Below are 24,603 nucleotides of genomic sequence, written 5' to 3' on the forward strand. Positions count from 1 at the left end.
TCCTTTCAATCACTTTTGACACTTAAAAAGGGCACTAGAACTCTCGATTTCCAATCGAATGAGCCCCCTTTGAAGTTTACACGAAAACCCCTTTCATATGAAGTGCCTCTGGAAAAAAAAATAATAATAAAACATTGGAGCCATATGGCATTTACAGTGGGCAGCGCTATAGCGTTGTCTCTGACTCTGTGCGTGTTCAAATAGTCTGGTCAAGGCAAGCACTTCTAGCATAAATCATCTTTTGAACAGTTTTAAATAGACAGTAAAGAAATAAAGACAACAAAATTCCAGTTATTTCGGTAGCACATACAGTGACACCGTCATCAGCAAATATCAGGTATTTTTTGTCATCGTTTTTCACTTTCTATTAAAAGGCTTTATCCCTATTTGAACTGTTATTTGTAAGACCTGGGAATAATGTGATTTTCCTCGTTTTTTTATTCAATGCGACTCGCAAATGTTCTTCTAACTATATATTTAAAACAGCTCGTTTCAAAAACAGACAAAAAAAAACTTTTACCTTGATATGCACAAAATGAATTCTGTATTTTTGTTTTAATCTAGTGTTTTCAGTAAAGTACTATTCTACACTAAAAATTTCTGGTAGGCAGTACAGATCTTAACAGTCAATTTTCTGTTTCTTTCAAATTCAACTTGGAATCAAAATAACAGCCAGATTTATCTCTTAATTTATAAAGAGAAATATATACACTACAAATAAGGATCGCAAAATTTATTTAGAGATGTAGTTCTAAGGCTTACTATCAAGCTTTTGAAAAATAATAAAACCTGCCATACTACTTTCAAGTGAAAATTTAAAAATGTCCACGAAATACTTCTTAAATAGTTGGCAAACACCTGTATATTGGAATAAGATAAAACAAAAGTTCCATCTTAATATTAAGTCCCTTTGTCCTATTTTTGTCCAATAAAATGTTATCCAATACATTTCGATCAACAAAAACACGATGTTTCAGATGTACCTTCATTGTTATGACATTTTGGTTGCGATTCCTGGATGTCGTATTCAAATTTACACGGTCCTGAAATGCTAGGTAAACTGAGCAAGGGATCATCTTCACATTTTGGTGACAAAAGATGGTTTGGAAAAGGAAAGGGCTTCTCAAGGTCACCTGGTAATGCGTCTTCAACTTCTAAAACAAATTTTAAATTAAACAGACATGGAAAAATTTAACAGTAAAGCTTACTAAACAGATCTGACTACTTTTTCTTTTTTGCTACGCGTAAAAAGTTAAATATATAGACATTATATATGTATATATGCCTAAAATTAGATGTGTATGCAGGTTTTTTTCACCAATGTATTTAAAATTGGGTTTTTATAAAGCAAAAGTAAACCTGAAACATTCAACGAAATTCATTAGCATGGAGCGAATAAAAAACTGAAGTTCATAAAACAAAATTCATAACAACAAATTTCACAACACAGAACAAATAGCTGGAAATGTATAAATTTAGGATAACGTACTGAATATAAAAATAAAAATTGAATATTGAATAAAAGATAAAAATAAAACCAAAAAATAAACTTTTTACAGCTTAACAATCACAAAAATTGACACAATTAAAGGTAAAAAAAAAATATCAATCAATATGGGTATCCTGCATTAGTTCCCAAAACGTAAAAAACAAATATTTGTCTCATAAAGTTAAGCATCTGAATTCAACTAACTTTCTCTCTCTCTCTCTAATATGTCAGATAATTTGTTATTCCCATCTGAAACCAGATAACTACCTCTCCTTTGGTGGTAAGATTTCATTCATCATATTTCCACACAGAAAATATTGACAGATAATTCTCAGTACCTTAGAAAAATTTAACAGTAACGCTTATTAAAATAATCTGACTAATTATTCTTTTTAGCTACGTGTAAAAACATGATATATATACATAAAATTATATGTATATTCAGGTTTTATCACATTTACTTTTTATAAAGCAAACGACATTCAACAAACATAGAACAAATAAAAATATGAAACTCATAATAAAAGAATTCATAACATAGAACTAATATATGGATAAGTGTAAATTTAGGATAATGTAGTAAATAAAAAAAAAGAATATTGAATTAAAAAAAATATAAGCTAAAAATAAATATTTTAAATCTTAAAAATTAAAAAAAAATAAAAAAATTAAAGGTAAAAATAATACCAATCAATTGGGGGTTTTCTGCATTAGTTCCCAAACAATAAAACACAAAATACATTCCCCGAAAGTTTAACAGCTGAATTAAAAAACTAACTTTATTCATCTCTTAGACTTTTAAAATTTGATATTCCCATCTGAAGCCCTAGGACTACCCTTGCTTTGATGGTAATTTTTTGTTCATTTTCACACGGTAAAATTGACAGAACAATTCTCTATGGGATGATTACTTGTCTCACCAAACATAAAAATAAAAGCTAAATAACTAAATTTAAATGTGTTTTGCAGAAGTTATATATGCAGTTACATTTTTTTTAGACCACTAAATGAGGAAGCAGAAAAGAAGGTGACAATTATTTTCTAGAACAAAATAATTTTTCTTTCATTCTGAACAGAAAATTTAACTGTATAGAATTACCGCTTTCAATGAAAGAATCCTCAGAAACCATGATGAGATCAACCATTTTCAGAATTTGTGGCAAGTCCATGAAAGATTTTGGAATGGAATTAATACAAATTATGAGAAGTATAATACTGTCATCGACGCTTGGATACGACACAGATTTTAGTCAGGAGAGTCCTAAAATACAAAAGATATAATGATCAGCAATCATTTACTTAAAGACAGCTTTCATAATCATATATAAAAGTCACAAACTAAATGTCTTGATCATATAATGATTGATGACTAATAATGACTTTTAACCACTGCAAAGCAGACTTTATCTTAATACAGTTAAAAACATCAGGCTCAACTCCTTCAGCAGTCAAAGGCATAAAAAATCTGATTTTTTTTAAGAAAAGAGTGCAAAGTTTCCAAAACTGCCTTTTCGATGTAACTATTTTTAAAGTGCAGTTGTTAATTTTAAGTTATAATAAACTTTCACGGTAAAAAAGCAAAATGCGACTGTTAGCTGTATTCCGTTAGTAAATTTTTCCAGCCAAAAACTATTAGCTTGAAAGATTTGGTTTAACTCCTGAAAATAAAGCTTTATTCGTGGTCTTAATGCTTAAAACAAAACAAAGTGTAGACCTATTATGTGTTTGTCATTATGTATTTCCATGAGGGTAGATTATTTAAAAATTAAGTAATTACCCTCTAAAGAAATTTAAAATTCAAATCTAAAGAGAAACCGAAGTAATTTAAGAAATAATTTTAAAAAGTTTAATTTTTTTATATCCATTAAAATGTAACAATATTTCTTCCAAAATAATTCTGAAAAATAAATCAATTGTGTAGGTTAACTATGGAGGACAATCTTCCTGGGACCCAGTTATGACAAGGTCTAAATTTGCCTCCAATTACTTTTTTTATCCAAATATTGTTTCAGAATCTATGCCAATTTTATTATGAAATCAATTTCACTTTTTTACTAAAACTCATTAATTACACTTGAAGACAATATACTGCTCTAAAAAATAATAAAAATATCTCTATTCAATAAATTTTCTATATACAATGGTTGCAGTGACAGGTGTAACGTAAGACAGAGTACCAACATATTCAAACAGCCTGAAACCCTTTAAAATGGCAACAATTTGAAACAAAAATTAACCAGAAGTTAGCTATCTAACCTTTTTAATGATCCCCCTTCTAACCTTGTTTTTTAGCAACCTACTAAAGATAAACCAAACCCCATTGTAACCAAATATTAAAAAACGCGTTTTGAAAAAAAAATTATGTACTGAAGTTTTTAGAATGATTTCCTGATATCGTGGACTAGGCTATATATTCAACAGAACAATAGTTTCATATGCAGCCTTACCATATACGAATTTAGATAAGAACTGAAACTCATTATTCTGCCAAGGCAAACCTGCTATAAAAATTATTTTTTTTTAGAAGAGGTAAATCAGAGAATAATATATATTATTATATTAAGTTGTAAATTAAATTAACAACACATCTTCAATTCTTTTAATGTCCTTCCAGATTTTAAAATCTGTATATTCTGTTAAAATCTGTTTCTAAGTTCTAAAATAAAAATTTACACGGCCGAAAACCAATAACCAGACCAACCTTCTTATTGTTACCCCTTTAAGCCTCTTTAGCAACCTACTAAAGATAAACCACAGCCGTTTGCACCCAAAAGCGTTTAAAGTAAACTTTGAAAAAAAGTTGTCACTCTTTTTTTAAATAAACTTGTCAACTCAGTAAATTGTTGGAGCCTTTCTCACATCCCCCCCTCCACCCCTCATGATTTTGCTCTTGATCCATGCTTGAACTAAGCACTCACTAGGTATTGAAACTGCATATCTGCATCAAATATCTTTTGCATTTGAAATTGAGTTCACATGTTTTTCTAATTTTATAAGACATATATGACTGTGTGAGGTTCCTCTTCACCAATATAAAGAATCAAAATTCAATTTTAGTGCCCTAGGTACTTTTCCAACAAACAAATTAAAATACAAGATATAGAACATAGATAAGTAAATAGAATATACATAAAATAAAAAATTTAAATAAAAAGATCAGCGCACTTTGGCATATAGCACAGGCACAACCAAGCTTTACAAGGAGCTTGAGACTCCATTGCCATGGCGACAATTACAGTTAAATAAATATAAATACTCCACTTTAATTTTTTTTTCTTTCTTAAATTACACGCCTTTATATTTTCTTTTTATGTGGCAAGAGCAGTTTTAGAAAAGCTGCTGGTTGGCTTCAATCCCTTATGACTAATAAAAAGGACTAGAATTCTCAATCACAAATCTACTGAGCATCCTCCAAAGCTCCTACATTGGGGAGATTGTGGAGGAAGAGGCAGCATCCATCCTATAAAGAAAAATTACTGCTAGTTTTGGGTTATATTGTTATTCTTTACTGTCATAATAACAGCACAAACCAGAAATATTCCCTGAAATCAAGAGGGATTAAATATCAATTTCTACTGCCACACTTCCCTGTCCTTACAGCTAATTATATATTTACCTTAAGGTTCAATGAGTTTGGATGTTTTGACAAAAAAAATGCATTATTAGAGGCATTTCCCCCCCTAACAAAAGTGAAAAAGGTCATGGGTGTTGGTGGTTGTCCTCTAATTGCTTTCGAGCTTTCAAAAGGGGACTTGAACATTTGATTCTCAATTTAATGAGCCCCAATATAAAGTTTATAAGACCATCCTTCCCACAAAACTTTACATCTGAACAATGGACAGTTGGTATAGCTTACAACTCTTTCCTAGAAGGGTTGGGATTGGGTTCCTTACCTAGAGGGAATAGTCATATGACATTTGGACTATTTTGAACAAAATGGCTGTCTCAAAATTTTGATAGGATGGGTTTGGGGGAAAATGATATGGACAGGGGTCGTACAGTCAGCAACGTCCTAAATTAGGGACTTAGGGACCTTCCTAAGAAAGAAATAGGGACCAATTAGGGACCAGATCGGGACGGCATTTCAGTAACCAGGTTAGCAAACCAAAGAACAGTACCCATCGTGACCTTCCGGTTAACATGAAAGAAACCATAAGTCAAAAATCCTTGGAAGCTCATGCAAAAAGCAAATACTACTATACAGACTACCTTATTCAGTCAAGCAGCTGATAAAGACTGCCTTGTTACTGCTATCCTAACATTCTACTGTGCTGCATTCTTTCTACCATAGCAACTTCTCGAGCAGTTCAATAGTAACCAAGTTTTTAACCTACTGAAAACCTGGGTTTGCTCTTACCTGTATGGGATACAGTTTCAGGCATCTTTAAAGTAGATATTCGGACATGTAGTTCTTTTTCCCACAATTTACTACCCCCTTTCACGATTTCAAACCATCAGGTCGAATATTTGGATTATCCTCAAACGAATTTTATAAAACAGAATAACACTAACTTAGTACTCTGCAACCGAATTTGTTTTTTTTTTCAACATTATGTTGAAAAATTTTCTCAAGGACCACTTGGGCAGTTTTGGCGTTTCAAGAAATTTTAACCGACATTCAAATGTTTTTTTTTCTTGCGCATGTATTCTCAATAGCTAATACTTGTCCCTGGGGCAACCAATCGTGTGAAAAGTAGTGCGCAGAGTCCTAACGAAGTAGTTTAGTGGCGAATTAATCGCAAGTTTCTGTGTTAGTGTTACGTGAATGGCACGTTGATACTTTTTTTTTATAAAATTTTATAGCCGTACAGCTTATTTTTCGATCTTACTTGTCAAACTTAATTGACTAAGTGGCTGCACTATCTCACCCTCCGGGACGATTAAAGAGACTAATAAATTCGATAATACAAATTCGGGTATTGGGGATTTGGTAAAAGAATAAACAGAAAGGTCATACGCCCACTTTAAATATGAGCCATGACTCAGCAGATGTTTTCTTTCGGTTAGATGAGATCCAAGCCACAAAGCATTCAATGACTTAGCATAGAATATCATTTCAGAGGATATCGGGTACGCTTCTACTTTTCCGCAGTATGGTTTTAGGGCATCTTTAATGGTCAATTTAGCATTCAGGGTTCTCTCTAGCATCAGTGTTAGATACTGATCAAGCACATTTTTTTTTACTCAGAAAAACCCTTTTCTACACTGGCACTTCCATGCGAAATGATGAGACTGGACCATATAACATTCGTCAGATTTGGGTAGCTTTTATCCTTGCTATGGGTAAGGAGGTGAACCCAATAAGTATCAATGCGCTTGTCACTAAGGTCTCGAGATTCGTCCTCCAATCGCATCAGAGCCCAATCATCTCTCAGCCTATCTATACCAATGCAAATGGGCAACTGCCGTATGCCGTATTGCCGTAGTTGTGTTTTATGCGCCACTCATTGAAGTTTATGCTGTGTAAAACTTGAGAACAAACCGGCTTCTTTGTCAGTTTTTTTCAGCTTAGCAAGAGACAAGACAAAGCAAGAAACAGAATATATGGGATATATATTTTCACATAAGGAGGGGGGTCAAGTATTTAGACAGTTTAAAATCAGAAAACAATTCTTTCTAGGTATATGGCCACTAAATATTACAGAAGAATAGCGAGGTATCTGGAAATTTTGAAAAAAAAAACAGTATAAAGTAAATGTAATGTTTTATTTCAGTGTTTTTTTCCAAGTGTTAAGTGTTATCATAGGCAGCGCGAGCACGCTGCCTAAGTAAAGAACGATGTGGGCAAAATGTATTATTTTTTTTTTCCTCCATACCCGGGCACTTCGTATCGAAGGGGCTGTTGTAGAAACTTCGAAAAGGGCTCATTCGTTTGGAAATTGGAGTGGCTAGTGGCTTTTTAATTGTCGAAAGTGATTAGAGGGCACCTAGCCCCCCCCCACGCCAATCATTCCCCAAAAAACATCCAAGTAAAATTTTGAGATATCCATTTTCTTCAGTATAGTTGATTTCCAAATAGAAAATATGTTTTTGAGGAGGACACTCTCCCACAACCCTCGGAGCAAGGGTTTTAAGTTTTGCCCTGAGGGCATATAAGAACGATGTTGGCACAATGTATCATTTATTATTTTTTTACCTTTAGAGCAGGGCACTTCGTATCGAAGAAGTTGTCGTAGAAACTTCGAAAAAGGCTCATTCAATTGGAAATTGGAGTGGCTTGTGCCCTTTTTAATAGTCGAAAGTGATTGGAGGACAACTAGCAACCCCCCCCCACACCCATCATTCCCCCTAACACATCCAATAAAATATTTTAGAGAGCCATTCTGTTCAAAGTAGTTTATGTCAAAGTAGAAATTATGTTTGTGAGGAGGACACTCCCCCACAACCCTCTGGGCAAGGGTTTTAAGTTACTCCTTGGGGGCAAATGAGGTTTTTATAGAAGGCGTTGTCGTAGAAATTTGAAAAAAGGCTCATTCGATTGGAAATTCAAAGGGCTAGTGCCCTTATTAATAGTCAAAAATGATTGGAGGGCAACTAGCCCCCCCCCCCTCACGCGCATCATTCCCCCAAACACACCCAATCAAAATTTTGAGATAGCCATTTTGTTCATTGTAGTTGATTTCCAGATAGAAAATAGGTTTTTGAGGAGGATACTCCCCCGCAACCCTCGGGCCAAGGGTTTTAAGTTATGCCCCGGGGGCATATAAGGTTTTTTATAGAAGGTGTTGTCGTAGAAACTTCAAAAAAGTCTCATTCGATTGGAAATTCAAAGGGCTAGTGCCCTTTTTAATAGTCGAAAGTGATTGGAGGGCAACTAACCCCACTCACACGCCCACCTTTTCCCCAAACACATCTAATCACAATTTTGAGATAGCCATTTTGTTCAGCGTAGTTGATTTCCAGATAGAAATTATGTTTTTGAGGAGGACACTCCCCTACAGCCTTCAGGACAAGGGTTGTAAGTTATGCCCTGGGGGTATATAAGGTTTTTATAGAAGGTGTTGTCGTAGAAACTTCAAAAAAGGCTCATTCGATTGGAAATTCAAAGGGCTAGTGCCCTTTTTAATAGTCAAAAGTGATTAGAAAACCAAACACATCCAATCAAAATTTTGAGATAGCCATTTTGTTCAGCGCTAGTTGATTTCCACATGGAAATTGTTATTTTAAGGAGGAAACTCCCGCACAGCCTTCAGGGCAAGGGTTGTAAGTTATGCCCTGGGGGCATTTAAGATTTTTATAGAAGGGGTTGTAGTAGAAACTTCAAAAAAGGCTCATTCGATCGGGAAATTAAATGGCTAGTGCCATTTTTAATAGTCGAAAGTGATTGGAGGGCAACTAGCCCCCCTCTAACGCCCACATTTTCCCCAAACACATCCGATCAAAATTTTGAGATAGCCATTTTATTCAACAAAGTTTTAAGTTTTGTAAATTAGGTCTTTGAGGATGACAACTCCCTCAAAGCCCTCAGGACAAGGGTTGCCCTCAGTTTCTACGACAAACTTCAAAAAGGGCTAACTCGATTAGAAATTGAAATGGCTAGTGCCCTTTTTAATAGTCGAAAGTAATTGGAAGACAACTAACACCCCTTCCATCCCCACCATTGCCCCAAAAACATCCAATCAAAATTTTGAGATGGCCATTTTTTCCACACAGTTAAAGTTCAGGAAATTATACCTTTGAGCAGGACAGTCCCCCCACAGTATTCAAGGCAAGGGTTATAAGTTATGCCCTGGGGGCATATAAGTTTTTATTGAAATCTTTGTCGTAGAAACTTCAAAAAGGCTCATTTGTTTGGATATTCAAAGGGCTAGTGCCCTTTTTATTAGTCGAAAGTGATTTGAGGGCAACTAGCCCCCTCTCTCGCCTACCCTTTTCCCAAACACATCCAATCAAAAAGTTTAGATATCCATTTTGTTCAGTGTTGTGGATTTCCAGATAGAAGTTATGTTTTTGAGACTCCCCCACATAACTCAGGGCAAGGGTTGTAAGTTATGCCCTGGGGGCATATAAAGTTTTTATAGAACGCGTCGTCGTAGAAACTTCAAAAAGGACTCATTCGATTGGAAGGCAACTAACACCCCTTCCACGCCCACCATTTACCCAAACATATCAAATCAAAATTTTTAGATAGCCATTTTGTTCCACGCAGTTTAAAGTTCAGGAAATTATACCTTTGAGAAGGACACTCCCCCCACAGTCTTCAGGGCAAGGGTTCTAAGTTATCCCCTGGGGGCATATAAGGTTTTTATTGAAATTTTTGTCGTAGAAACTTGAAAAGGGCTCATTCGATTGGAAATTCAAAGGGCTAGTGCCCTTTTTAATGGTCGAAAGTGATTTGAGGGCAACTAACCCCCCCCTCAGTCTCCCCATTCCCCCAAACACATCTAATAACAATTATAACATAGCCAGTTCATTCAACGTAGTTGAAAGTTTTGGAAACTAGGTTTTTAAGGATGGCAATCCATCTCCCCCCAACAACCCTCAGGGCCAGGGTTGTAAGTTATGCCCTGGGAGCATGTAAGGTTTCTATAGAAAGCGATGTTGTAAAAACATCAAAAAGGGCTCATTCAATTGAAAATTGAAAGGGCTAGTGCCCTTTTAATAGTCGCAAGTGATTGAAGGGCAACTAACCCCTCTCTCAACCCAACCATTTCCCCAAACACATCGAATCAAAATTTTAAGATATATATTTTGTTCAACGTAGTCGAAAGTTCTGGAAATTAGGTCTTTTAGGATGATAACCCCATCAGAGACCTCAGTGCAAGGGTTGTAAGTTATACCCTGGGGGCATATAAGGTTTATATAGAGTTATTGTAGAAATTTCAAAAGGGGCTCATTTGATTGGAAATGGAAATTGCCCTTTTTAATAGTCGAACGTGAGTGGAGAGTAAATAACCCACCTGTCACGCCCACCATTTCCCCAAACACATTCAATCAAAGTTTAGAGATAGCAAGTTTTTTCATCTCAGTTGAAAGTCCTGTAAATTGTTTATTTAAGAATGACACACCCCGAAGAGTCTACAGGGCTATGTTTGTATGTTTTTCCCAGTGGGCATATATGTTGCTTAATAACAAAGTTATTTTACAAACTTCAAAATAGGATCCTACAATTGGAAATTGAGAGGGATAGTACCCTTTTTAATAGTTGAAAGTTATTGGAGGGTAACTAACCCCCCCTCTCACCCCCACCATTCCAATCAAAATTTTCAGATAGATATTTTGTTCAATGTAGTAGAAAGTTCTGGAAATCAGGTCTTTAAGGATGACAACCCCCCAAGCCCTCAGTGCAAGGGTTGTAAGCTATCCCCTGGGGCATAAAAGGTTTTTATTGGAAGCGTTGGCGTGGAAACTTGAAAAGGGCTCATTTGATTGGAAATTGAAAGGGCTAGTGCCTTTTTTAATAATTGAAAGTGATTAGAGAGACTATCACCCTTCTCACGGCCTCCATTTTCCCTGACATTTTCTATCAAAATTTTGAGATGGCCATTTTGTTCAGCATAGTTGATTTCCAGATAGAAAATATGTTTTTGAGGAGGACACTCTCCCACAACCCTCGGAGTAAGGGTTTTAAGTTTTGCCCTGAGGGGATATAAGAACGATGTTGGCACAATGTCTTATTTTTTTTTTCCTTTAGAGCAGGGCACTTCGTATCGAAAAAGTTGTCGTAGAAACTTCAAAAACGGCTTATTCAATTGGAAATTGGAGTGGCGTGTGCCCTTTTTAAAAGTCGAAAGTGATTGAAGGACAACTCGCCCCCCCCCCATGCCCATCATTCCCTCAAACACATCCAATCAAAATTTTGAGATAGCCATTTTGTTCAGCGTAGTTGATTTCCAGATAGAAAATATGTTTTTGAGGAGGACACTCCCCCATAACCCTCTGGGCAAGGGTTTTAAGTTATGCCCTGGGGGCATACAAGGTTTTTATTGAAATCTTTGTCGTAGAAACTTGAAAAGGGCTCATTCGAATGGAAATTCAAAGGGCTAGTGCCATTTTTAATGGTCGAAAGTGGCCTTTCGCAGTATAACGGTCTGGAAATCAGGTCATTGAGGATGGCAACCCCCCAAGCCCTCAGTGCGCGGGTTGTAAGCTATCCCCTGGGGCATAAAAGGTTTTTATAGGAAGCGTTGGCGTTGAAACTTGAAAAGGGCTCATTTTATTGGAAATTGAAAGGGCTAGTGCCTTTTTTAATAATTGAAAGTGATTAGAGAGACTATCACCCTTCTCGCGGCCTCCATTTTCCCAGACATTTCCTATCAAAATTTTGAGATGGCCATTTTGTTCAGCATAGTTGATTTCCAGATAGAAAATATGTTTTTGAGGAGGACACTCTCCCACAACCCTCGGAGTAAGGGTTTTAAGTTTTGCCCTGAGGGGATATAAGAACGATGTTGGCACAATGTATCATTTATTTTTTTTCCTTTAGAGCAGGGCACTTCGTATCGAAAAAGTTGTCGTAGAAACTTCAAAAACGGCTTATTCAATTGGAAATTGGAGTGGCGTGTGCCCTTTTTAAAAGTCGAAAGTGATTGAAGGACAACTAGCCCCCCCCCCATGCCCATCATTCCCTCAAACACATCCAATCAAAATTTTGAGATAGCCATTTTGTTCAGCATAGTTGATTTCCAGATAGAAAATATGTTTTTGAGGAGGACACTCCCCCATAACCCTCTGGGCAAGGGTTTTAAGTTATGCCCTGGGGGCATACAAGGTTTTTATTGAAATCTTTGTCGTAGAAACTTGAAAAGGGCTCATTCGAATGGAAATTCAAAGGGCTAGTGCCCTTTTTAATGGTCGAAAGTGGCCTTTCGCAGTAGAAAGTTCTGGAAATCAGGTCATTGAGGATGACAACCCCCCCCCCCCAAGCCCTCAGTGCGAGGGTTGTAAGCTATCCCCTGGGGGCATAAAAGGTTTTTATAGGAAGCGTTGGCGTGGCAACTTCAAAAGGGCGCATTTGATTGGAAATTGAAAGGGCTAGTGCCTTTTTTAATAATTGAAAGTGATTAGAGAGACTATCACCCTTCTCACGGCCTCCATTTTCCCAGACATTTCCTATCAAAATTTTGAGATGGCCATTTTGTTTAACGTAGTTGAGAGTTCTGAAAATTAGGTCTTAGAGGATGACAACCCCCGTCACAGCCCTTAGGGTAAGGGTTGTAATTTATGCCCTGGGGGCATATAAGGAGATTATAGGAAGTGTTGTTGTAGAAACTCAAAAAGGGCTCATTTGATTGGAAATCGAAAAGCCTAGTGCCCTTTTTAATAGTCGAAAGTGATTATAAGGCTTGACATTTTTATTATAGTAAAGATCGATGTGGGTATAATGCATTATTTTTTTGTTGTTGTTGTTGTTTAGACCAGGGCACTTTGTATCGAAGGAGTTGCCGTAGGAACTTCGAAAAGGGCTCATTTGATTGAAAATAGAAAGGGCTGAAGCCCTTTTTAATAGTCGAAACTGATTGGAGGGAAACTAAACCCCCTCCCACGCCCACACTCCCATTTGACTTTATGTTTAAAAACTAAATGTTGCCATAAGATTAAATCAAAATGCACTGTGTTAACGCTAATTCCCAATAAGGCGTCTGAGCAGTATCCCAAGAACGACTGAGGGTATTATGTTCAAACTTTCGGGGCTGCTTCTGCTCTTAAAATTTAAACAAATCAAAATAGCGTAAGTGTATCCAAGCTATCAAAGATAGTAAACAGATATTTTTGCGAATGGTATCAAGTTTTCCGTCTCAGGTCAACTAGTGGAGGTATGAAACTAAATTAAACACAAATATTTGTGTCCAGATTTTTAAGAGGGTGTATGTTGTTAAAAATTGCTGAACATTTTTCTCCAGCATACAAATAGCAGGCCAAACTATAAATTCTTAAAAAAAACGAAAAGATTTAAAGTATTATTTTCTTTTCCCCTGAAAATACTATGTCAATATAAAACGAACAGAAATCAATTTAAAAAACTTTTTCCACAAAATAAATTTTTCAAAGAAAAGTAAAGAACTCCATTAAACAAAAAATTAGCAAAAATAAAATCAAATAATCTACCAAGCGTGAAACTACTGCAAATGAGCATCGATAAATGAATGAAACCCAAAACGAACAGAAATTACAATAAATAACCGAGTCAAACTCAAAATGAGCAGAAATTAACATTTTTTGGGCTCAAAACCCCTATCCCTTCCCCAGGCCAGAACATAATTTGCACATTACTGAAAAAAATATAAATGTTTTTACTTTTTTAACTTTAATCAATCAAATAATATTAACATTTTGATTACTAAATATAAATATGTGTATATTAAACTGACGATGCACATTCAATTGTATTTTTTTTTTTTAAGTAAAGTGCAAATATGTTAATTTATACTCGTTTTGAGTTTGACTCGGTTATTTATTGTAATTTCTGCTCGTTTTGGGTTTTATTTGTTTATCGATGCTGATTTGTGGCAGTTTCACGCTTGGTAGATTATTTTATTTTATTTTTGCTCATTTTATGTTTAATGGAATTCTTTACTTTTCTTTGAAAAACTTATTTTGTGGAAAAAGTTTTTTTTAATTAATTTTAGTTAAACACCTAGAACCTTTACTAGCATAAGAAGAAAGGTCAGTAATTCAATGAACTATTTCTGTTTTTTTTATATGTAATAAATAGTTGAGACAAAACTTTGGAAAGTAGTTAAAAAATTATGTCAAGTTAAGAGAAAGTGATAGTTATTAGGGGTGGATTGTCACCTAGTGTTAAATCACTAGGGGTGGCAACCCTGAACTAAAGGGGAATTTTGGGGAACCGATTTTTTTTTCGAGAAGACAGTTGTTTGGGGAAATCCCCGAAAATTCGGCGATTAGTCAAAGCACTGGTATTTTCAGACAAAATCTGCCAACAAATTTTACTGGGCAAAGAAAACTGCCAAGTAGCATTGCTAATTACTCTACCCCACTTTTTGCATACCCCCCCCCCCCACAATGTGCAAAAATATAGCCCAAAATTTATAAGTCTAATGCATTCTATCACCCGTCCCTTGTCTTTGTATGCTGTGAAACCAGTTTTGTGAGATCTAACCTAAGCTTATTTTTTGAGTGTGTTTCATTTAATTAGCAAGTACCGTTAAAAACTCACTATTTGATTATGATTCCATTTTTGAAGGTATAAAATCCAGAGCCATTGATTCATCATAACCCAATTAAAAAACAATTTACAAATCTTTTGAAAATTGCCATATTTACTTTAAGTTGGTAGCATCACTCTTGTTTAAAACTGTGTACCTGTAAACTGAACCAGCTGTGACAAAATAAATATCCAGAAAAGCTCATGGGAAATATATAATTTGGGTTATATACTTGAGTGTTAAGGAGGGGGAGTCAGGTAAAGAAAAGTTCCAAAGCTGCTGCCTGCTGGTAGCAGAATTCGACAGACTTCCAAAAGCTACCGACACTTTAAGCAGAATAACTTGTGTTCTGACAGCCTTTCTTTGAGCAATTTTTTTTTTTTATATATGAAAAAATGGTATTTTCAGATAAAATCTGCCAGCAAATTTGAAAACTCCAAAGTAGCATTGCTACTTCACTACCCCACTTTTTGCATGGCTGCCAAATCATAGGCAGCGACGCTAGCGCTGCCTAAGTAAAGAACTATGTTGGCACAATGTGTTTTTTTCTCCATACCCAGGCACTTTGTATTGAAGGAGCACTTCCATCATTCCCCCAAACACATCCAATCAAAATTTTGAGATACCCATTTTGTTCAGCGGAGTTGATTTCCAGATAGAAAATATGTTTTTGAAGAGGACGCTCCCCTACAACCCTTGGGGCAAGGGTTTTAAGTTATGCCCTGGGGGCATATAATGTTTTTATAGGAGGCATTGTTGTAGAAACTTGAAAATGGGCTCATTCAATTGGAAATTCAAAGGTCTAGTGCCCTTTTTAAGTCAAAAGTGATTTGAGGGCAATTAAACCCCTCTCTCGCCCATCATTCCCCCAGACCCATCCAATCAAAATTTTGAGGTAGCCATTTTGTTCAGCGTAGTTGATTTCCAGAGAGAAAATATGTTTTTGAGGAGGACACTCCCCGACAACCCTCAGGGCAAGGGTTTTAAGTTATGCCCTGGGGGCATATAAGGTTTTTATAGAAGGCGTTGTCATAGAAATTTGGCTCATTTGATTGGAAATTCAAAGGGCTAGTACCCTTTTTAATAGTCGAAAGTGATTGGAAGGCAAATAGCCCCCCCCCCACGCTCATCATTCTCACAAACACATACGATCAAAATTTTGAGATAGCCATTTTGTTCAGCATAGCTGATTTCCAGACAGAAAATATGTTTTTGAGGAGGACACTCCCCCACAACCCTCAGGGCAAGAGTTTTAAGTTATGCCCCGGGGGCATATAAGGTTTTTATAGAAGGCGTTGTCGTAGAAACTTCAAAAAAGGCTCATTGGATTGGAAATTCAAAGGGCTAGTGCCCTTTTTAATAGTCGAAAGTGATTGGAGGGCAACAAGCCCCACCCCCCCCCCCCCACCTTTGCCCCAAAACAACCAAACAAAATTTAGAGATAGCCCGGTTGTTGAGCGTAGTTGATTTCCAGATAGAAAATATGTTTTTGAGGAGGACAACACCCCAGAGTCCTTAGGGCAAGGGTTTTAAGTTATGCCCTGGGAATATAAGGTTTTTATAGAAGTCGTTGTAATAGAAACTTCAAAACAGGCTCATTTGATTGGAAATTCAAAGGGCTAGTGCCCTTTTTAATAGTCAAAAGTGATTGGATGGCAACTAGCCCCCCCCCCCTACGCCCATCATTTCCCCAAACACATCCAATAAAAATTTTGAGATAGCAATTTAGTTCAGCATAGTTGATTTCCAGATAGAAAATATATTTTTGAGGAGGACACTCCCCCACAACCCTCAGGGCAAGGGTTTTAAGCTATGCCCTGGGGACATGAGGTTTTTATAGAAGTCGTTGTTGTAGAAACTTCAAAAGTGGCTCATTCGATTGGAAATTCAAAGGGCTAGTGCCCTTTTTAATAGTCAAAAGTGATTGGATCGCAACTAGCCTCCCCTCACGCCCATCAGTCCCCCAAACACATCCAGAAACAATTTATAGATAGCCATTTTATTCAACTTTGTTATCATCTTTGAACATTATGTCTGTTAGAGTGACAAAACCTCCCCCCACAGGCCTAGTGGCCCAGGGTTTAAGTTTTTCCTTGGGGGCACATGAGCTTTTCATTGACAGCATTGTCGAATAAACTTCAAAAAGTCTCATTCAAATGGAAATTGAAAGGGCTAGTGCCTTTTTTTAATAGTTGAAAGTAATTGGATAGCGACTAACGCCCCTCTCATGCCCACCATGTTCCAAAACACATCAAATTAAAATTTTGAGATATCCATTTTGTTCAACGTAGTAGAAGTTCTGGAAATTTTGTCTTTTAGGATGATAACCCCCTCAGAGCCCTCAGTGCAAGGGTTGTAGGTTATGCCCTGGGGGCATATAAACTATATATTGAAAGCATAGTTGTAAAAAATACATAATGGCTCATTCAATTGGAAATTGAAAGGGCTAGTGCCTTTTTTAATAGTTGAAAGTGATTGGATAGCCACTAACGTCCCTCTCACGCCCACCATTTCCCCAAACACATCCAATCAAAATTTTGAGATATCCATTTTGTTCAATGTAGTTGAGTTCTAGAAATCAGGTCTTTTAGGATGATAACCTTTTCAGAGCCCTCAGCGCAAGGGTTGTAAGTTATGCCCTGGGGGCATATATGGTCTCTATAGAAAGTTGTTGTATATAATTTATAGAATAGATTTTAGTCTTCCTCAAATCCAATTTTTATCTCTGAAAAGACCATGTCAATATAAAACAAAAAAAAAATTAATTAGAAAAACTTTTTCCACAAAATAAGTTTTTCAAAGAAAAGTAAAGAACTCCATTAAACAAAAATGAGCAAAAATAAAATATAATAATCTATCAAGCGTGAAACTACCGCAAATCAGCATCAATAAATAAATGAAACCCAAAACAAACCAAAATTACAATAAATAACCAAGTCAAACTCAAAACAAGCAGAAACTAACATAAGTTTGGCTCAAAACCCCTATGCCTTCCCAAGGCCAGAACATAATTTGCACTTTACTGAAAAAAATATAAATATTAACTTTAATCAATCAAATAATATTTACATATTATTTTTACCCAGAATTTATTTACAAATAATATTTTACAAATTTAATATTTCAAAATATTTTACAATAATATTATTTACAAATAATATTTACCCAGAATGGTTCTACTAATTAGATTATCAAGTTTTTTTTCCATTACTATACATTTTTCAAAATTATATTTTAGTAAATTATGCTCTAATAAGCTAGCAGAGATAAATTTAAAACTGAGAAAATGACAAATATAATGTAGGAGCTAGAAAGTATGACTATACTGATGAACCCCAGAAATATTTGGTGGAAATGCAGAACTAATTCTTTTCAGAATGAAATACAGTATTAGTGTACAGTTCAGTGTTATCAGAAGAAAACACTATTGAATTCTGAAAAAAAACTTTAAAAAAATACCTACTTTCATCTTCCAAAAAGAGCTTTGCTTTTTTTTACTTCTGAACTTTCTTTACTGTGCAAATTTAAAAACCAATTTGAGTATTTTTATTACCTATTTTATTATTTTTTTATTGTGTTGATACTGCTTCAACCTTACAATACTTAAATATATCATTAGTAAGTGCTTCATATTACTTAACCCCCTAAACCTTGCTAATTTGGAAATATATAACCAAGCCAAATTAAATATTTCTCATGTATCTTGTAGTAGAGAACTTTTTTGTTTCAACCCAATACCCATAAACTGAATCAACATTGACAAATTCAACAAACAGAAAATGCATGTAAAATATATAGTTTGGACTGTATGTTATTGTTTTAAGGTTATGTTAAAATTTAATTTCAGTATTTTTCCAGTTTTTAATGTTCCTTTCATATTCTTGTGGTAATTTCTTCTCTTAAGCCCTGACAGTTCATTGAAATTCTTTATAATTTACCGGATGAGATTTTTTCTTCAAAATTTACAGCAGCTACTGGTGAACCATATTTCCCTTGTTTCTTCCATTTTATTCATTCTTGAATATGATTTGGTCAATTATTGTATAACCTTCATTGAATAGCCTTGGGCTATAAAGACCATTAGGGGAGGAAGGGAACCAGGGATTAATGGTCCAAAATAAAAACAAAAATGAAAATAAAACTTGTCTCTCTTTTGTTCTAACATGTCAACTTCTGAAGAGAAGCTAGGCTATTCTAGACTTTTACCCATTTTGAAAAATTAGGCTGGAAAGGAGCAAAATGTAAAGTTAAGGAAAGATTAGGCTATATTTGGAGTTTTAAATAGGATGTTCAATAAAAATCAATCACTCTTTCGTAGTTAGTGTTTCCTTCTAAGTACACCAATCCTCATTTCATCCTCATTCACTCAACCAAACTATAAAATTATAATAATTGTATTACCTGTTGAAAATAAAACTTATAATTTATTATAATTAAAAAATTATAAACTTAATAAAAATTATAATTAAAAACTTATAAACTTATATGGTAATTCAAGCTTTTTTTCAAGTTTTTACCTTTGTTTGGGGTTAACTTTTGAGCTTGGTTAATTGATTTAAGTTATAATGTAGATTAGTCTTTAACCATATGTTTTTATTGTTGTTTGGGGTTTGATGCATTCAACCAATAGGTCATATGCCTTCACCTGTCTTGCTATTGGTAGGGGGTTATTCACCTGCAGCAACTGCCTGTGTTGAAAAACGGGAATCAAAATAATGCAACAATGCTTTGTCATACTGCAATAGTACATATACAACAAAATTATAATAAATAATACTTTTTTACATTATAAACTGTAACATACTTCCTGATATAGAAAGTAAATCAGATAAAATATTAAAAGATAAATAAGGATTATAAAAACAAATAAAACTGAATAAAAGATAACTAAAATAAAATAATATGGGAGGGGGCATCATGGCCTGCAACATTTAGTTAATATGGAGCCATCTACCATGTATCCTGCTAATTATAGGGGTCATTCACCAGCAACACATGTCAGTAATTATAAACAGGAACCAGAATTATGCAATTTACTCTATCAAACAGCAATTATAATGCTTATACAAGTCAATTATAACAAATAATACAAATAACCTTTAACCTGTCACCTAAATCAAAATATAAAGAAATAAGGCAAATCTAAACAGAAACATGCAGGAAAAAATTTAGGGAATGAACCAAACCAGTAGTCTTAACCAAACTACTTAATAAGTTTGTGCTTAGTCATACAGGCCAAATTCAAAGAAAAACAGTGGAGAAATAACTAGTCATTTCTCTGAGGAGGGGCTAACCTAGGTCTCTGCAGCCCAATGATAGCACCTTCTGGGCTATCCATATCTGGATAGTCAGACTCCTTTCTTTTAAATTTCCTTTCTGCTTTGCCAGGGCTGCTGGTTGTGGGAAGGCTTGAACCTTATCTATTTAGGTTTTCAACTGACTTATATAGGCTACAGACTGCACTCTGAAAATATTTTGGTGCTAACTTAAAAAGCAGTTCACAAATAGATGTAATAGCCTGAGTTAGATCAGAGATCTGCTTTTCAACACCTTCAAACATGGCCATGTTCCTCATGTTGAGGTCCTCAACTGGAGGTTGATTAGGAGTCAGTGGAGAGAAAGAATCTGTGTGCACCATGGGGATGTATTCTGTATGTTTAGGAAGTCCTTTCTTCAACACCTCAGCAGCAGTCCTCATGGGGATATTATTGGTGAAAAAGTAAGTTAAATTGCTTTCTTCTCCATGAACACTGGGCACTCCTTAGCATTAGCAGCATGGTTACCATTGCAGTTAGGGAACTTGAGCACCTGATCTTCCTTATCTGTTTTAGACTGGGGATGTTCATCAAGGATGTGTTGTCTACTACAAAGTAGACATCTTCTGCCTCTGTGGCAATTTGAAGCCATTTGGTCAAAACCTTGGCAATTGAAGCACTGTATTGCCCAGGGGATAAACTGCTTATCTGTATACCTTGCACCCCAAACAGAGATTTTCAGAGGGAACTGAACATCCTGATTAAAGGTGCAAACCTAAAGGATAACTGATGGGCTTGTTTTTAAAGGCCAATGTCACTTGTTGTATTCTGTCATCAACTTGGACCTCCTTGACAAAATCATCCAGATGGGTAACCTCCCCAGATGGGATAAATACAGTGCCTTTTGTGTTTCTGATTAAAGCAGGGTTAAAGCTAAGACCAGGCGCAAACTTTACCTTACATCTATTTACTGCTATATCTGAAATAGAAAGTATAGCAACAGCTACTGACTGGTTCAAATCTATTATGATAATGGAGCCATCTGGTTCAAGTCTTTCTAACATTGAACCATAATGGCCCCTGCACTCACAATTTTGAAGATGTTGAAGATGTTTGAAGACCCTTGTATTTTAATAGACAAACCATGGCACACAACTATCCTTACTAGGGAAGTAGCAATTTTTAATATATTTGGTTCATTTCAATTTCAATTTGTCTTTTCTTCCCAAGTTGAACCATATTGTTGATTCACTGTTGCCACTTGACATTTTAATTTAAAAAAACAAAGTTTTTCTGAGGGAAGTAAAGAGCAAAGTTGAAACTTAAAACAGACAAAAATTATTACTTCACAGCCTATTTAATATATATTAATATAACTAGTACAAATAAACCAACTCATTATGTTTCCCTATGCTTTTATAATTATAAAAAACTAGTGCTTTACGGAAAACACAAGAGTCAAGTACAAAAACAGGATTATTGATTTAAGAGTCAAAAGTGAGTATGTAGCCTGACAAAACTAAACAAATCTATAAAGCTTTTCATAGTCTTACACTAGTTATGACACTAGTAACTTTCAGTATACTTTCAACATTGCAAGGGCTACTGGTTTATGGAGGGTTGTTACTGGTTGTAGGGCTTGATTCAACTCTGTTTAGGTTTTTGGCAATGTTGGTCAGACTAAGGGCTGCATTTTCAAAACCAACTGGCAGTATCTTAGAGACTAGTTTGCAAAGTAATGTTATTATCTGGGTCAGATCAGAGATCTGCCTTGCAACACCTTCAAAAATGGTCATATACTTCTTGATCAGGTCCTCAACTGGATGGTGGTTAGGTGTCAAAGGAGGGAAGGAGTCTTTATGGGCCATAGGGACATGTTTTGTTTGTGTTGGAAGTCTCTTCTTCAGGACCTTGGCAGCAGCCCTCATGGGGACATTATCAGTGAAGGAATAGGTTACAATTGCTTTCTTCCCCATGAATACTGGGCACTCCCTAGCATTTGCAATATGGTTACCACTGCAGTTAGGGCACTTGAGTACCTGATCTTTCTTTACATTTTGGATTGAGGACATTCATTATGAGTGTGTTGTCCACTACATAGTAGGCATCTTCCACCTCTGTGGCAATTTGAAGTCATGTGGCCAAAACCTCGGCAATTGAAGCACTGTATTGCCTGGGGTATAAACTACTTAACTGTATACCTTGCACCCCAAAGAGAGATTTTCAGAGGGAACTGAACATCCTGATTGAAGGTGCAAACCAGGGGGATAACTGATGGGCTTGGGTTTTTAAAGGCCAATGACACTTGTTCTATTCTATTGTCAACTTGGACCTACTAGACCAAGTCATCCTGATGGGTGACCTCCTCAGATGGAATAAATACAATTCCTTTTCTATTTCTGATTAAAGCAGGGGTATAAATTTAGAATTGTGGCTCCTCATAAGGAGACATGTTAAGAAAACAATTCTTACTTTAAAATTTGTATAATGATCCTAATTGACATATTATCCAAGGGGAGAATCTTTATCATCAAGTCTTTCCTCTAAAATTCCTTCTTTTTACAGCTTAAAAGAAAATGTCAACAATAAACCTCTATGCTAAGATGCAATGCATAAATCTTTTTAAATTGCCACTATAATAAATTGTTTTTATAGATTAAGTTCATTCTAGCCGAGTTCCAGGCCATGTCCATTGATTTTGAATTGAAGTTAGTTTAGGATGTATTAATATTTTGTATTTTTGCCACTGCTCATTAAAAAAAAAAAATGAAATTAACAATGACCAGGATGAATGAATGCTATCTATTAAACAACTTATTTGGCAATTCATAGCGACAATTTCAAAAGATTTATGTATTTTGTTAGCATGGAGGTTTATTGTAATTTTTTTCTTTTAAGCTGGAAAAAGAAGGATTTTTAGAGGAAAAACTTGATGATAAATGTTCTCCCCTTGGATAATATGTTAACTAGGATCATTATACATATTTTAAAGTAAGAATTGTTTTCTTAACATGTCTCCTTATCAGGAGCCACAATTCTAAACTTATACCCCATAATGGCCCCTGCACTCATGATTCTGGAGGTGTTCAAAAAGTTTTTTGGCAATAACTGTTCTACAACCTAATGTCAACAACCTAGTTGGGTAAATTTTTACCAAATCATATTATTGAGTTTCAAATAAAGTGAATATACCATTTGATTCATTTTTTTATGCTGATTATGAATATAAAAATCATTTCTATCAGAAATGAATTTTAGTCCCCTTTCTATATATGTCAATTCAGGATATATATTTGCAAATATGGGGGTGGGGGGCTGAAATTCATTTCTGATAGAAATGATTATTATATTTGTAATCAGCATAAAAAAAGGCATTGAATGATGTATTCACTTTATTCCTAACTCAAAAATATGATTTGGTAAAATTTACCCCTAGTTGTCTCATTTGGACCTTCCACACCTAAAGTAAAAATCCTAACACTAGAGTTATTTGGGTCAGGATTGACAGGACTCTCAGTGAATACACCATTCAATGCCTTTTTTTATGCTGATTACAAATATAATAAGCATTTCTATTGGAAATGAATTTCAGGCCCCCCCCCTATATAGGCTATAACTAACCTAAACCTGAATTGGCATATATAGGGGGGGGGGCTGAAATTCATTTCCAATAGAAATACTTAGGCCTATTAGATTCATAATCAGCATAAAAAAAGGCATTGAATGGTGTATTTACTTTCATCCTAACTCAATAATATGATTTGGTAGATATTGACCCAATTCTAAACTTATACCCTCATTTGGACCTTCAACACCTAGCCTAAAGTAAAAATCCTAACACTAGAGTTATTTGGCTCAGGGGTGACAGGACTACTAACTGTCCTGTCAGTCATCACAAATAAAAAAAACCAATGGTTTCAATATAATCTGGTGAAACAACAAAATAAACTCACACAAGAAGTAAATTGTTGAATAAATGAATCAAACAGGCAACAAGCAGCGGGGGGGGGACTCAGTCAATGATAGATTGAGCAAGCAAAATAAATCAAAAGCAGGCATATCACTAAGTTTCAAAGCAGGGTAAAAAGGGATTGATAAGCTTCAAGGGTTTTGAGTTCCCCTTTGTGTTGAACACCTTGGGAAACACAGGATTGATAAGCACTCCCAGCAATTTGATAGTTCTAATATGCAGGAATCTGGGAAATTTTGCATCAAGTAGGATGACAGTCAAAGCAAGCCAAACGCCAAAAATGCATCAAAACGAGTGTATGGGCGTCAGGGACCCGAAAGGCAGAGCCCCTTGTGATTTAATCAACAAACCGTGGCCATACTTGGGAAATAGCAATTTTGAATATATTTGGTTTATTTCAAGTTCAATTCGTGCCATCTATTTTTCTTTCTATTTTATTTATGCTTGCAAGTTATAGAACGCAGGCCTTTTAAAACTACTTTGAACAAATTTTAATTTGGAATTTGTACAAGGTTTTTCAAAGTAAGCTTCATTTTCCATTGCTTGGTCCATGAATCAGGTAATGGTTAAATCCTCAGTTGGTTTTGTGGTACCATTAAACAAAGAAAAAAAGTTTTTTCCAACTGAAAGTAAGGAGGAACATTAAAACTTAAAATTATAAGAAATTATTACGCATATGAGAGGAGTTGTCCCTTCCTCATTACGTCACTCTTTACGCTCAGTTTTGACTTTTTTTTTTACCAAATATTTAAGAATGACTCCTGAAACATAGGGGCCGTT

General features: G+C 35.3%; 1 long non-coding RNA gene across 3 annotated transcripts; it reads right to left on the minus strand.

Annotated features, from left to right (window-relative positions):
* Positions 1 to 718: 718 nt before the first annotated feature.
* Positions 719 to 24,233, minus strand: LOC148941477 (uncharacterized). 3 transcript variants are annotated; one of them, XR_016143240.1, is made up of 3 exons: positions 24,185 to 24,233; positions 2,589 to 2,750; positions 719 to 1,154 (listed from the first exon to the last, which is right to left on the minus strand). It is a non-coding gene; the product is annotated as an uncharacterized LOC148941477 (long non-coding RNA). The 3 variants fall into 3 exon arrangements; XR_016143241.1 differs by lacking the exon at positions 24,185 to 24,233 and adding an exon at positions 23,989 to 24,144; XR_016143242.1 differs by lacking the exon at positions 24,185 to 24,233 and adding an exon at positions 23,807 to 23,925.
* Positions 24,234 to 24,603: the final 370 nt, after the last annotated feature.

The sequence above is a fragment of the Artemia sp. Qi Xiang Cuo genome, chromosome 18, assembly GCF_049724085.1.
Source record: "Artemia sp. Qi Xiang Cuo chromosome 18, ASM4972408v1, whole genome shotgun sequence".
NCBI classification, from domain to species: Eukaryota; Metazoa; Arthropoda; class Branchiopoda; order Anostraca; family Artemiidae; genus Artemia; species Artemia sp. Qi Xiang Cuo.